Source organism: Planococcus citri, chromosome 3 (genome assembly GCF_950023065.1).
Source record: "Planococcus citri chromosome 3, ihPlaCitr1.1, whole genome shotgun sequence".
NCBI lineage: Eukaryota > Metazoa > Arthropoda > Insecta > Hemiptera > Pseudococcidae > Planococcus > Planococcus citri.
The window spans coordinates 10,258,750-10,270,130 of record NC_088679.1 but is presented as its reverse complement, the minus strand read 5'-3'; positions in this window follow the sequence as shown (position 1 = coordinate 10,270,130).

Below are 11,381 nucleotides of genomic sequence, written 5' to 3'. Positions count from 1 at the left end.
TTTTTTAAGGACAATTCTTTTCAGTTTTTGTTTTTTTTCTGGTTAGCGGTAGTTTTGCGTTTTAAAAGATATTTTTGGTGGATATCATGAGTTTTATTTTTTATTTTTTTAGAATAATTCATTATAGGTAATTTAATAAATATGACTGCAGCTTTGTTAACGGGAATTCGGCTATATTAACAGAATTTTAGGAGTAATTTTTCAAAATTTTGAAATCACGACGCGACGTTTCTCACCAGAAAAACACTACTGAACCGACATGAGTCCAATTCCGTACAGTACCTATTGTAAATTAGCTTATTATTTCAAGATACTCGTATAACGTCATTCAGTTGTTTAAAACAATTATTTTTGATCCCCTTTTTTTCAATTTTAAAGTTTCTTTCCCCCTAATACTCCTCCAAAATGAAAATTTTTTGTTGTACCGTAAAAAAAGGGTCATCTTGAAATTTATATTTTGCCAAGATATAATAATCTAGGTACCTATTGATTTATGGTATTTTTAATATTTTTACTTTTGTTACAGCTTTTTGAAAATTTAATCATCAACTATTTCAAATTTCAAAAGAAGGCTAAAATGTGACCAGACACCGAAGAATGTACCTTCCTACAATGTAATTTTTCTTTCGTGAATTTTCAAGCAGCGTGCAGCTCATTTTCAAAATTGTGATCAACAAAATGTTACGTATTTGGCGAATCGATGTCCTAAAAAATGTGAAGCATCGAGTACTGTAAATATAATTATATACTCGTAGATACTATTACAGGTACTTATGTATACCTACCTATGTAAGTATCTACCTACTTCATGTGATGAAATTCAGACAAAAAATTCGCCACCAACAAAAAATTGGGTGAATTTTTGTTCCCATAAAAACTCGATGAAAAACTTAGTAGTTACTAGTTAGAATACCGAAATAGGTAATAATGGATTCATTTACGAATTGATTCGAATAAGTACCTACATAATTACGCAAATTGTAAGCTGTTTGTTATTCTAAAACGGTTTTCGGAATATTCACCTATCGTACTTGACCTCTGTGTTTCATAAAAAAACTTTCCATTTATGGGAAACTAACTTATTAATTTTATCAGCATGATTTCAAAATCATGGAAGTGTGTTGCAAATTTGGAAACATTGGAAAATCATTCACGCACATTATGTAACTGAGATTCTAAACGTTTAAGTAATACCTATAACTGCCTCTGTTGCGAAATATGTACCTATCTTCAGTACAAAAATCATGTTCAATAGACAAGTCTTTAAAGAATTGTGTTAAGAAGGAATTTCTGAATAAAAATTGCTCCTTTCTGTACGGAGAATCGACTAATAACGATAACTCCTGACTCACAACAATATTAAACTTGCCAAACATTCGATAAATCGAAAACAAACTTCAACAAAATAAATAAATATTTATTCTTAACGGTCATTGACCTAACGATCAATAAACCAGACAAATGAAACTGAGCAAAATGCTCGATGACTTTACTTTACGACGACAAGAATAATATTAACGCGAACGAACTTATTAACTAACGAAAACAACGAAAAAACAACGATAATTTAACAGCCAACAGTTTACGCGATTTTACGAAAAGAACAAAAATCCATTTAATACGTAACCAACAATATCTATATCGCGAAACCGAAATTTATTTTTTATTTAAAAATAAAAACTAAAATTACCGAACACTTTTCGATACGTTACGGTTACAAGACCAATTTTGCCAACACCCCACCATAAAAATATTTTCCCTAACACGCGTACCACTTAAATAAACGAAAAACTTGTTGCTTCTTATCATTACCGGTGTTTGTAAACACCCCGATCAAAATATTTTTACAGCAAAATTTCAGTTAAATTATACTTAAATTACATAAAAATCGACTCGAACACTATTATTAAACGCGATATAACATTTTACACAAACGTTCGAACACAGTACGGGTAGTGGCTTTCGTAAGCAAGTCGGCCAGTTGATCTATCGATGAAACTTTTTGTAAATAAATTACATTCTTTAAAATCAAGTCGCGAATATGGTGATAACTGACATCTATATGTCTGGTACGTTTCGATTCGACCGTATTCGCCACGGCAATCGCCGCATTAGAATCGCAATACACCGGAACGGTGTCAATACGAACTTCCAGTTCAACGAACAAATTTTTCCAAGCCAAGACTTCCTTACCAGACGTACTTAAAGCGACATATTCAGCCTCACATGACGAAAGACTTACACAATTTTGTTTCTTGACTACCCAGTCAATTACGTTGCCATAGTGCAAAATGAAAATTCCAGACGTTGACTTCCTATCTAAACAATCACCGGCGAAGTCTGAGTCTACGTACACTCTTACAGAGTGTTTATCGACGAATTCAGGTATTACGTAAGTAAGTTTCACGTTTAACGTACTACGTAGATACCTTAATATACGCTTGCTGTATTCGAACAGCTCCTTATTTGCCAAGTGCTGGTATCTGCTTAGAAAGTTTACAGCGAAAGCAATGTCAGGACGTGTTCCTCTTGCAATGTAGCTTAAACTTCCTAAGAGACCACGCACTTTGGTTTCATAACTTTTGTCGAGCTTGAAATTAGTTATTTTCAAGTTCGGTTCGATTGGAGTTGATATACTGTTCGAATTTAACAGCCCGTACTCGCTAACTAACTGTTCGATGTAGGAATTCTGATGAATTTCTAACTGATTTTTACTACGACTAATTTCCATGCCAATGAACTTCTTGCATTGTTCCAGATCTCTGATTCCAAAACGCTCATTCAGACTCTTAACCAACCATTCGATAAGACCATCATCACACCCGGTGATAAGAAAATCGTCGACATAGACTACGAACACACACCGAAGCGGATTTTCCGAATCATAGTAAACACATGGATCTACTTTGCTTCTGGAAAAACCCAACGATAACAGGTACGAGTTTAGCTTAGCGTTCCAGGACTTCGGACTTGTTTTGAGACCATATAATGATCTCTTCAAAACATATACTACTCCTTTTTCTTCTTCAGTCCCTTTGGGTGGATTGAACATGACATTACGATTTATGTCACCGTTCAAGAACGCTGTGCTAACATCCAATTGGCGTAATTGCCAACGATTTACTACCGCCAGATTAAGCATCGATCGAATGATCGGTTGGTTTGGGGTCGGCGCGTATATTTCGTCTAACTCGTAGAAATGACTATCTTTAAAACCACGTAAAACCAATCGCGCTTTATACTTTACCCCACCATTCGAGTTGATTTTTTTCTTCAAAACCCACTTACTGTCTACCTTCGAATAATTTTCACCTTTTACGCTACTTTCAGATACCGGATACCAAACGTCTTTTACTTTCATCGCCTTTAACTCTTCGTCGATCGCTACCTTCCAGTACTTCGCTTCTGGACCATTCAGAGCTTGTTCGTACGATAAATCATCGACGCTAGCCAATGCAAAATCAGCAAAATCGTCGGATCGATCGTCGGTAGCTGAAGTATCAATCATACTACGATCAACGTGTATTTCACCGCTACGTTCGGCTTCGCTCAACTCATCTGGGTTTACCCAAGACGAGCACCCAGGAGCTGGCTCTACCGAACTGCTTACACCTTGTTGAACCGTAGGTACGATCTCTACATCGCTAACACTGACTGTTACCGATGTTTTAAGCAAATGGTCGTTGATGATATCGTGTATCTTACGCGTTTCATCGACCTCTACGCAACTAGAGTTGGTAAATTTATTTCTTAAAACATCGTACAATACATAACCTGTCTCTGTAAAACCAAGTAATACCATATCTATCGACTTCTCATCGGTTTTCTTTCTCTTTTCAGGCGGTACCAAAACTCGTGCAACGCTTCCAAACAATCTCACTCTCGATAAATCCGGCTTTCGGCGATTCCACAACTCGTACGGTGACAGATCGTTCAAGGCAGAATGCGGTAAACGATTGTACACGTAGTTCGCTGTGTATGCTGCGTAAAGCCAGAATTTATTCGTTAACCCGCCTTCGTACAGCAGAGCTCGCATCTTCTCTTGGATGGTTCGAAAGAAACGTTCGACGGTGCCATTATGCTGCTTTTCATAAGGCTCACTGTTCTGCATCGATATGCCTTTCTCATCGACAAACTCTTTGAAGGTACCTCCGATAAACTCACTCGCGTTGTCGCACCTTATACGCTTTACTTTCGTATTCCATAACGTTTCACTAATATTGACATATTTTTTTAGGTAGGTACCTACTTCGGCTTTACTTCTCATTCCGAACGTTACTCCCCATCTCGTACAGTCATCTACGAAGCCAATCAAATATCGCTCGCATTCTAGTCCTTCTGTAATAGGACCCATTACGTCAATATGAACGAGATCGAGCGGATTTGGATACCTATACCTACTTGAATCGTAGGTATGTTTCTTTTGTTTTGCTTTACAGCAAATTTGACACTGATTGAAAGGTGGGCAATCACATCCACGTAACTCAGGGATCTTATCTAGTACCGTCTTGCTCGTATGAGCCAACCTACGATGCCAGATGTCACCTTCACCTTTTAACCTATTTACTTTCTTTTTTTTTTCAGATTTACATCACTGTCGCTGCTCGTACTGGTATTTCCTATACCTACACTTGAAACATTCGAAACTACAACTCCAGAGTCATTACCTATCGTCGTCGGAGTATTACCTACATTTGTCGAGTCACTATTATCGTTAGAAATTAACGCAGATGAATAAGAACAACTTGAATACAACATGGGAGGTATGTTTATTAGGAATTGAATCGTATACAATCCATTGTCATTTAAAACTAATTTTGTAACAATGTTTCCCGCAGGATCTACCAAACGAGGATCTTCATCGAAGAAGAAACGATAACCATTCGCTAAGATTTTCGACACGGATAGAAGACTAAACGAAAGACTAGGTACATAATATACCTCGTTCAACCAATAGACGTTTCCGTCATCGGCTAAGACTCTCAATTTACCTACTCCCTCTTTCATCAAGGAGACCTCACAATGAGCGGATTGCAAACTCTCATTTACTTTCCTCTCATCGAGTAGGACTCCAGGATGTTTCAGAAAATGCGACGTCGCACCACTGTCGACGACAAACGTGATGAAATCGACGCCGTCGTCGTCGTTTGTCTCGACGTACGCGTTTTCTTCACCGAGATTCAAAGCAGTCGAGTCGCCTAAAAAATAATTCGACCCAATATTCACATTACCCGAATTTCCGAAATTTGAAATCGCGATACTATCACCGAAATTGCTACGACCGACACTGCTTTTAACGAATTCATCTACGATATTACACCTACGACCTTCATCTAACGAAAATTTTTCTTTTTTTTCCGTAGGCGACGAATACAGACCTAACGCGATAGACGGATGAGGACCTGCCGAACCGGACGAACCTGCAGTACCAGACGTACCCGACGTACCACTCGACGAACCGTTACCACCGTTATTACGCGACGAATCACCGTTCTGCGGACAATTACGACCTATATGCCCGGTTAGATTGCACCGATAGCAAACGATACTTCCCCGAGGGTTGGTATCGTTTCTATAATTCCCTCCGGCGGATCGACAAGACTTGGCCATATGGCCACGTTTGTGACACTTATAGCAGGTACGATCTTTGGCTTGTACGAAGCTAGTACTACTACTACGATCACCGTTACCGTTCGACGAATTACCGGACGAGTTCGAACTACGATTACGCGACTTATTACGATTATTATTACGATTATTTTTATTACCAGATTGATCGGATGCGGTCATCGCTGAACTGGTACTTGTCGAACCCTTCGAAGTTGAGGAGTTCTTCGAGGCATCTTCCAAACTCAAAAGTAACGATGAAATTACTTTTGGATTGGGTTCTCCAGTTGTAACGTGTACCAATCCACGAGCAGTCATACGCACTGACTCATACTTGGGGGAATTCCCCAAAGCATTGATCAGATACGTATACGTTTCCGAAGCTGTCAACTTTACGTTGAGACTCTCCATATCGTTGACCAGCGTATAAAATGCCTCTAGGAACTCCTTCGGACTCTTGTACATATCGATGACAATCTTCGAAATACGGGTTCGACAATCGATTATCGCTGCTTGGTTTTCCGCTTGGTACAAGGAGTTGAGCTCCGTCCAGAATACGTACGGATCCTCTGTCTCCTTGACCAATCGGAAAACGTTCTCAGCTACTTGCCTAATTAAAATTTCGAGAGCTTTCGCTTTTTTACGTGGCGATAACATATTTACTTCGAGAATCGCGGTTTGAAGTCCTTTGGCCGAAAGAATTACTTTGATTTTTCTTTTCCAGGACACGAAGCCCGTACCGCGAAAAACCATCGACTCCATTACGCGATTATCACCGGCACCAAACATACTTTCGTCGGATGAACTGCTCGACTCGTTACGCGGATCTACGTTTTCGTCGGACTGGTCGTCGCTACTTTCGAAATCAGACTCGTCGTCGGATGGACCAGGATGTGGAGGTGGTGGAGGACCGGATGGTGGATTAGACAGAGGAGGAACGGGATCAACAGGGATCGTCGGATCGTCGGATATCGAATCACCAAAACCTGCTGAACTTGGACCAGCTTCCGAATCGCCGGATGACTCAGATACGTGCTGTAACGTTACTTTACTATTACCTTTCGACTTCGGTATACTTTGTTCTGGCTTTTCTTTTTCAGAAAAACCACGAAATTCAGCGCTCAATTTACGCTTAACAGAACTACTATCGTCGTCGTCTACGTTGACCGATTTTCCTGACCGCAAATAGGACAGGACTGTCAACATTTACTTCGTCGAACACTACACGAACCAATACGCTGAAGCTACACAAGCCAGAAAATTCCACACAGGACGTCGAATTGCGAAACAGAGCTTTCACGAACTACGCTCTACGCTTAACGATAACTCCTGACTCACAACAATATTAAACTTGCCAAACATTCGATAAATCAAAAACAAACTTCAACAAAATAAATAAATATTTATTCTTAACGGTCATTGACCTAACGATCAATAAACCAGACAAATGAAACTGAGCAAAATGCTCGATGACTTTACTTTACGACGACAAGAATAATATTAACGCGAACAAACTTATTAACTAACGAAAACAACGAAAAAACAACGATAATTTAACAGCCAACAGTTTACGCGATTTTACGAAAAGAACAAAAATCCATTTAATACGTAACCAACAATATCTATATCGCGAAACCGAAATTTATTTTTTATTTAAAAATAAAAACTAAAATTACCGAACACTTTTCGATACGTTACGGTTACAAGACCAATTTTGCCAACACTTTCTCAAAATAATTTGGAATTTTGGACTGTTGTTCTCGGTGTGTAATAAATTTTACCACGTTAGTGTTGTGTAAAGGAGTACCTGATACTTTTTTTTTTTTTTTTTTTTTTTTTTTTTGGTAGTTTTCCTATCGTACTGCACTTCAAAACTGCTCGTTTCTCCTAAACACCAACCTCATCAGCCGCTCAGACCACCTCATGCTCACTTCACCCAACATGGCCGAAAGTCCCAAGCCCAAAAACCTGAAAATCACAACTCATGCGGGACAACTCGCACAAGGGATCCTCGGCCCCGGGAGAAGGTGGCTACCGACGAACGGTGTCTTGCCTCCAGACAGCAAGGTTTACAGCGGAGTGTGCTTCTACCTGGAACAGTTCCAACAGCAGATTGAGTATTTAGCACATAAACATAACATATAACATAATGTAAACATAACGTAATGTATAACATATTTACAAAAACAACAAGAGACTTCAAAAACAACAAAAGCTTCAAAGACAACTAGAGACTTCAAAAACAAGGAGAGACTTAGAAACAACAAGAGGCAGAGAGGCTTCACCTAAAACAACAAGAGGCTTCAAGAATGAGAGACTTCCCTAAACCCCGCAATGGCCGCCTATGAGCCTTGGACAGCGACGAGTCCCAATCCGCAGTGACCTCTGTTGCGTATCCGCATGTCATCAGGACGCGAACGGCAAACAGTGTGAAACCCGAAGACAGACTCTGTCGACTGACACACTGGTTTGACGATGCGTAACCCCGAATAACACCAGAAGCCAAGGGACCGGGCCCGCTGCCCGGAGAGATAGAATGAAGGAATGGATGTTGACACACTCAGTGATCCAGCACTACGCACACCAAACAAGGCACACCAAGACGAGCCGCCCCATTACAGGTCTACTCGGACCAGGTCTCCTCCTTCGGAAAGGTACTAGGGTCGTAACCGTTTTCTCAATTATGCGTTTCACCCTTCACACCCAGTGTGAAAACCACTAGACAGTAAAAGATGGTCCATAAGAATTTGAAGAAAGGAAGGACTAAAGCCAACAACGATAGATTGTTGTTGGGTGGTTCCCTAACTAGGAAGAGGACCAAGTACAGCCAAGCCTTGCGTAACCCGAAAGTTCGCCAGCCTGGGGTCTCAGCCCCCTCCCCAGTACCCTAATTGAGACTAGTCACTGTCGTAATCAGGTAGTCTTTGCCCATCACTTTCAGCGATACGACGGCGGCGAGCTTCGAACTCCAAGTTGAATCTTTTTAGCCATTCAATCAGCTCCTTGGCAAATGGGTCGAATTCTTTGCTGATGGCTATCTTCCTATTTGTACGGTCGATGAAATCGTACTTAGAGGTAATGAACAAGGATTCCGGACAATCGTACACAATGTGTTCATTTTTCTGTTCTAGATACCCACACGGGCATTCTCGACTAAATGTGCGATTAATGGTGTGTAGATAATACCTAAACTCGCCATGCCCTGTCAGGATTTGGGAGGACCAATAGTTGCATGCAACGTCTGGTGCTTGTAGCCTATCTGAGATATTAGGAAACATAGTCTTCATAAAAGCGTCGTATTTGTCCCAGTCCTTCTGCCACAGCCGGATCGTATGCTTTCTCAGCCTATCCTTAACCTCCCTATATGTAAGCCTCACCCTTGGTGACATGACATATGTAAACTTCTTTGGCTCTACCTTATATAACTCTGGATAGTTGAATGGATACTTCCTAGTCTGGATACCTTTCTTAGCGAAATACGTTACACCATTTTCAATGACTTCCAAGTAGAGAGGAGGAATACCTGCGACAACCAAGACTTTTTCAGTAGCAGCAGTGCAATAGGCCCTAGCTATCCTGAGGGCAAAACCCCTTTGAGCCGAAAGTAATTTCTTTTGGGTACCTTTCTGAGCAATTTTTTTCAAACAAACAGAAGCACAATAACTGAAGAAGGCCACAACCAGTCCCCTATACATTATGCGCCTCAGTGTATTTGAATACCCGTAGACGTTTCTCATAATAACCTCAAGAGAATTAGACACTGCTTTTGCTTTTGACACCATGTTGTCGATATGGGGCTCCCAACTCAAATCATTGTCTATAATTACACCTAAATATTTAATCTGCTTGGAGACTACCAAGTACGTCCCTCGGTGTATAAAGAAGTGGTCAGCACTGGGGTCTGCTTTTTTGTAGAAAACCATAATCTGTGTCTTGGCAGCATTCAGCTTAACAAAGCCCTCTTCAAGCATCGTCGCTATCTCTTCCATTACCTCGTTCACTCTGCTATCCAACTGTACCTGGGAGTTCGCACCCACAATATAGACTGTATCATCAGCAAATGCTTGTATGTAGAGATACTCCCTTGCTATAGTAAGTATCCGGTTATAAAAAAGTAACCAAATAGTTGGCCCCGAGATAGAACCCTGAGGACATCCTAACATTACCATTAGCTCCTCCAAAACTCCCTCTAAGCCGGCTTTGACTACCCTATCTTGACAATAACTATGGAACAGATCGATAATTACCAGGGGAAAACCAAGCTCTCCAAGAACCTTCATTATCATTGGCCACCAGACAGTGTCAAAAGCTGCCTGGACATCTAATGAAACAATCGCAACAAAGGCAAACTTGTTTCTCATCACTGCCAAGTTATGTAAAAGAGCATGGATTGCATCCTCGCATGATTTGCCCTTGCGAAAGCCAAATTGGAACTCACTTATCAAGCCTTTTTGTTCGATTGTCTCCCAGTATTGGTAGTTGATCACCTTCTCAAACACTTTCCCCAGAATAGGAAGCAAGGTTATGGGTCTGTACCCATCAGCCTTATTCCTTGGCTTACCAGGCTTTGGAATGAACACCACTTTACCCACTTTCCACGCCTTTGGAAAGTACCGACGAGAAATACAACAATCAAACAATCTCATAAGAAGTAACGAGTGATTATAGAAGAGCAACCTGACAGTAGTTGTAGTAATTCCATCTACACCCGCCGCTTTTTTTCTTTTCAACTTACGAATTATACCATTTAACGATTCATAGGTTACATACTCGTTGTACTCCACTGGTGTCCTTATGTGGTTCACAAATTCTTCATAGAGCCTGTTCTGATCTTCTGTAATTCGACCTGGTTCCCTAGGAAACTTAGATTCGAGGAGATGTTTGTATTTTAAACTACCAGAGTACGTGTTTCCTAAGCTATCAACTAATTCGGGGATCTCAGAAGAAGAACGCCTTGCTCGGGCCCAGTTATACACTGGTCCCCACGGGTGGGTCGGACTACAAAAGATCCTCCAAGAGTTTTCCCTAGCCTTGTCAAGAGTATAGCGGTAGTGCTTATTCAAACATTTATATAGAACCAAAATGACTTGCTTGTAAGCCCTGTTACGTTTTCGACAGAGTATGCTGCGCAGATTGCCCAGAGCTGTCCTCATTTTTTCCAACTTATCGTTCCACCAAGGATGTAAGGGTTTGGGACGTTGAGTTGTACATGCTTCCTGTAGCTGGATGAGACGGGTTGTCAATTGATCAACATACAAGTCAATCTCATTGTCAGAACAAGTAGTTTTGAGAAGCAGGAAATTTTCATCCCCAATGGCCTGATCTAATTTTTCATAGTTGATTTTTCGAAAATTTTTGCTGGCTGCAGAAGAATTAATTTTCCAAGAGACTGTAAAGAAGATGTTGAGGTGATCAGAAGCAGACTCCTGCTCCAACACCTCCCAAGAGCCAACACACTGCAACAGTGTTGGTGACACCAAAGACAAGTCAGGCGAAGACTCCTGCACTGTCACACCCCCATCCACCATTCTTACCCTGGAGAAGGTTGGCGATCCATCGTTAAGGATTATCAATTTGTTGGCAGAAAACATTGCATCTAATTCAGTTGTCCTTTTGTCTGCTGGATATTTGCTAATTATCCTCGAGTTGAAGTCGCCTACCAGTATAACTTTGTTGCACTTATTACACAAGGTATTTAAAACAACGATGTATGGCATAAAATCGAAATCCGCCGGAGGGGCAATATATACATTGATAAGAGCAATACCTGATAT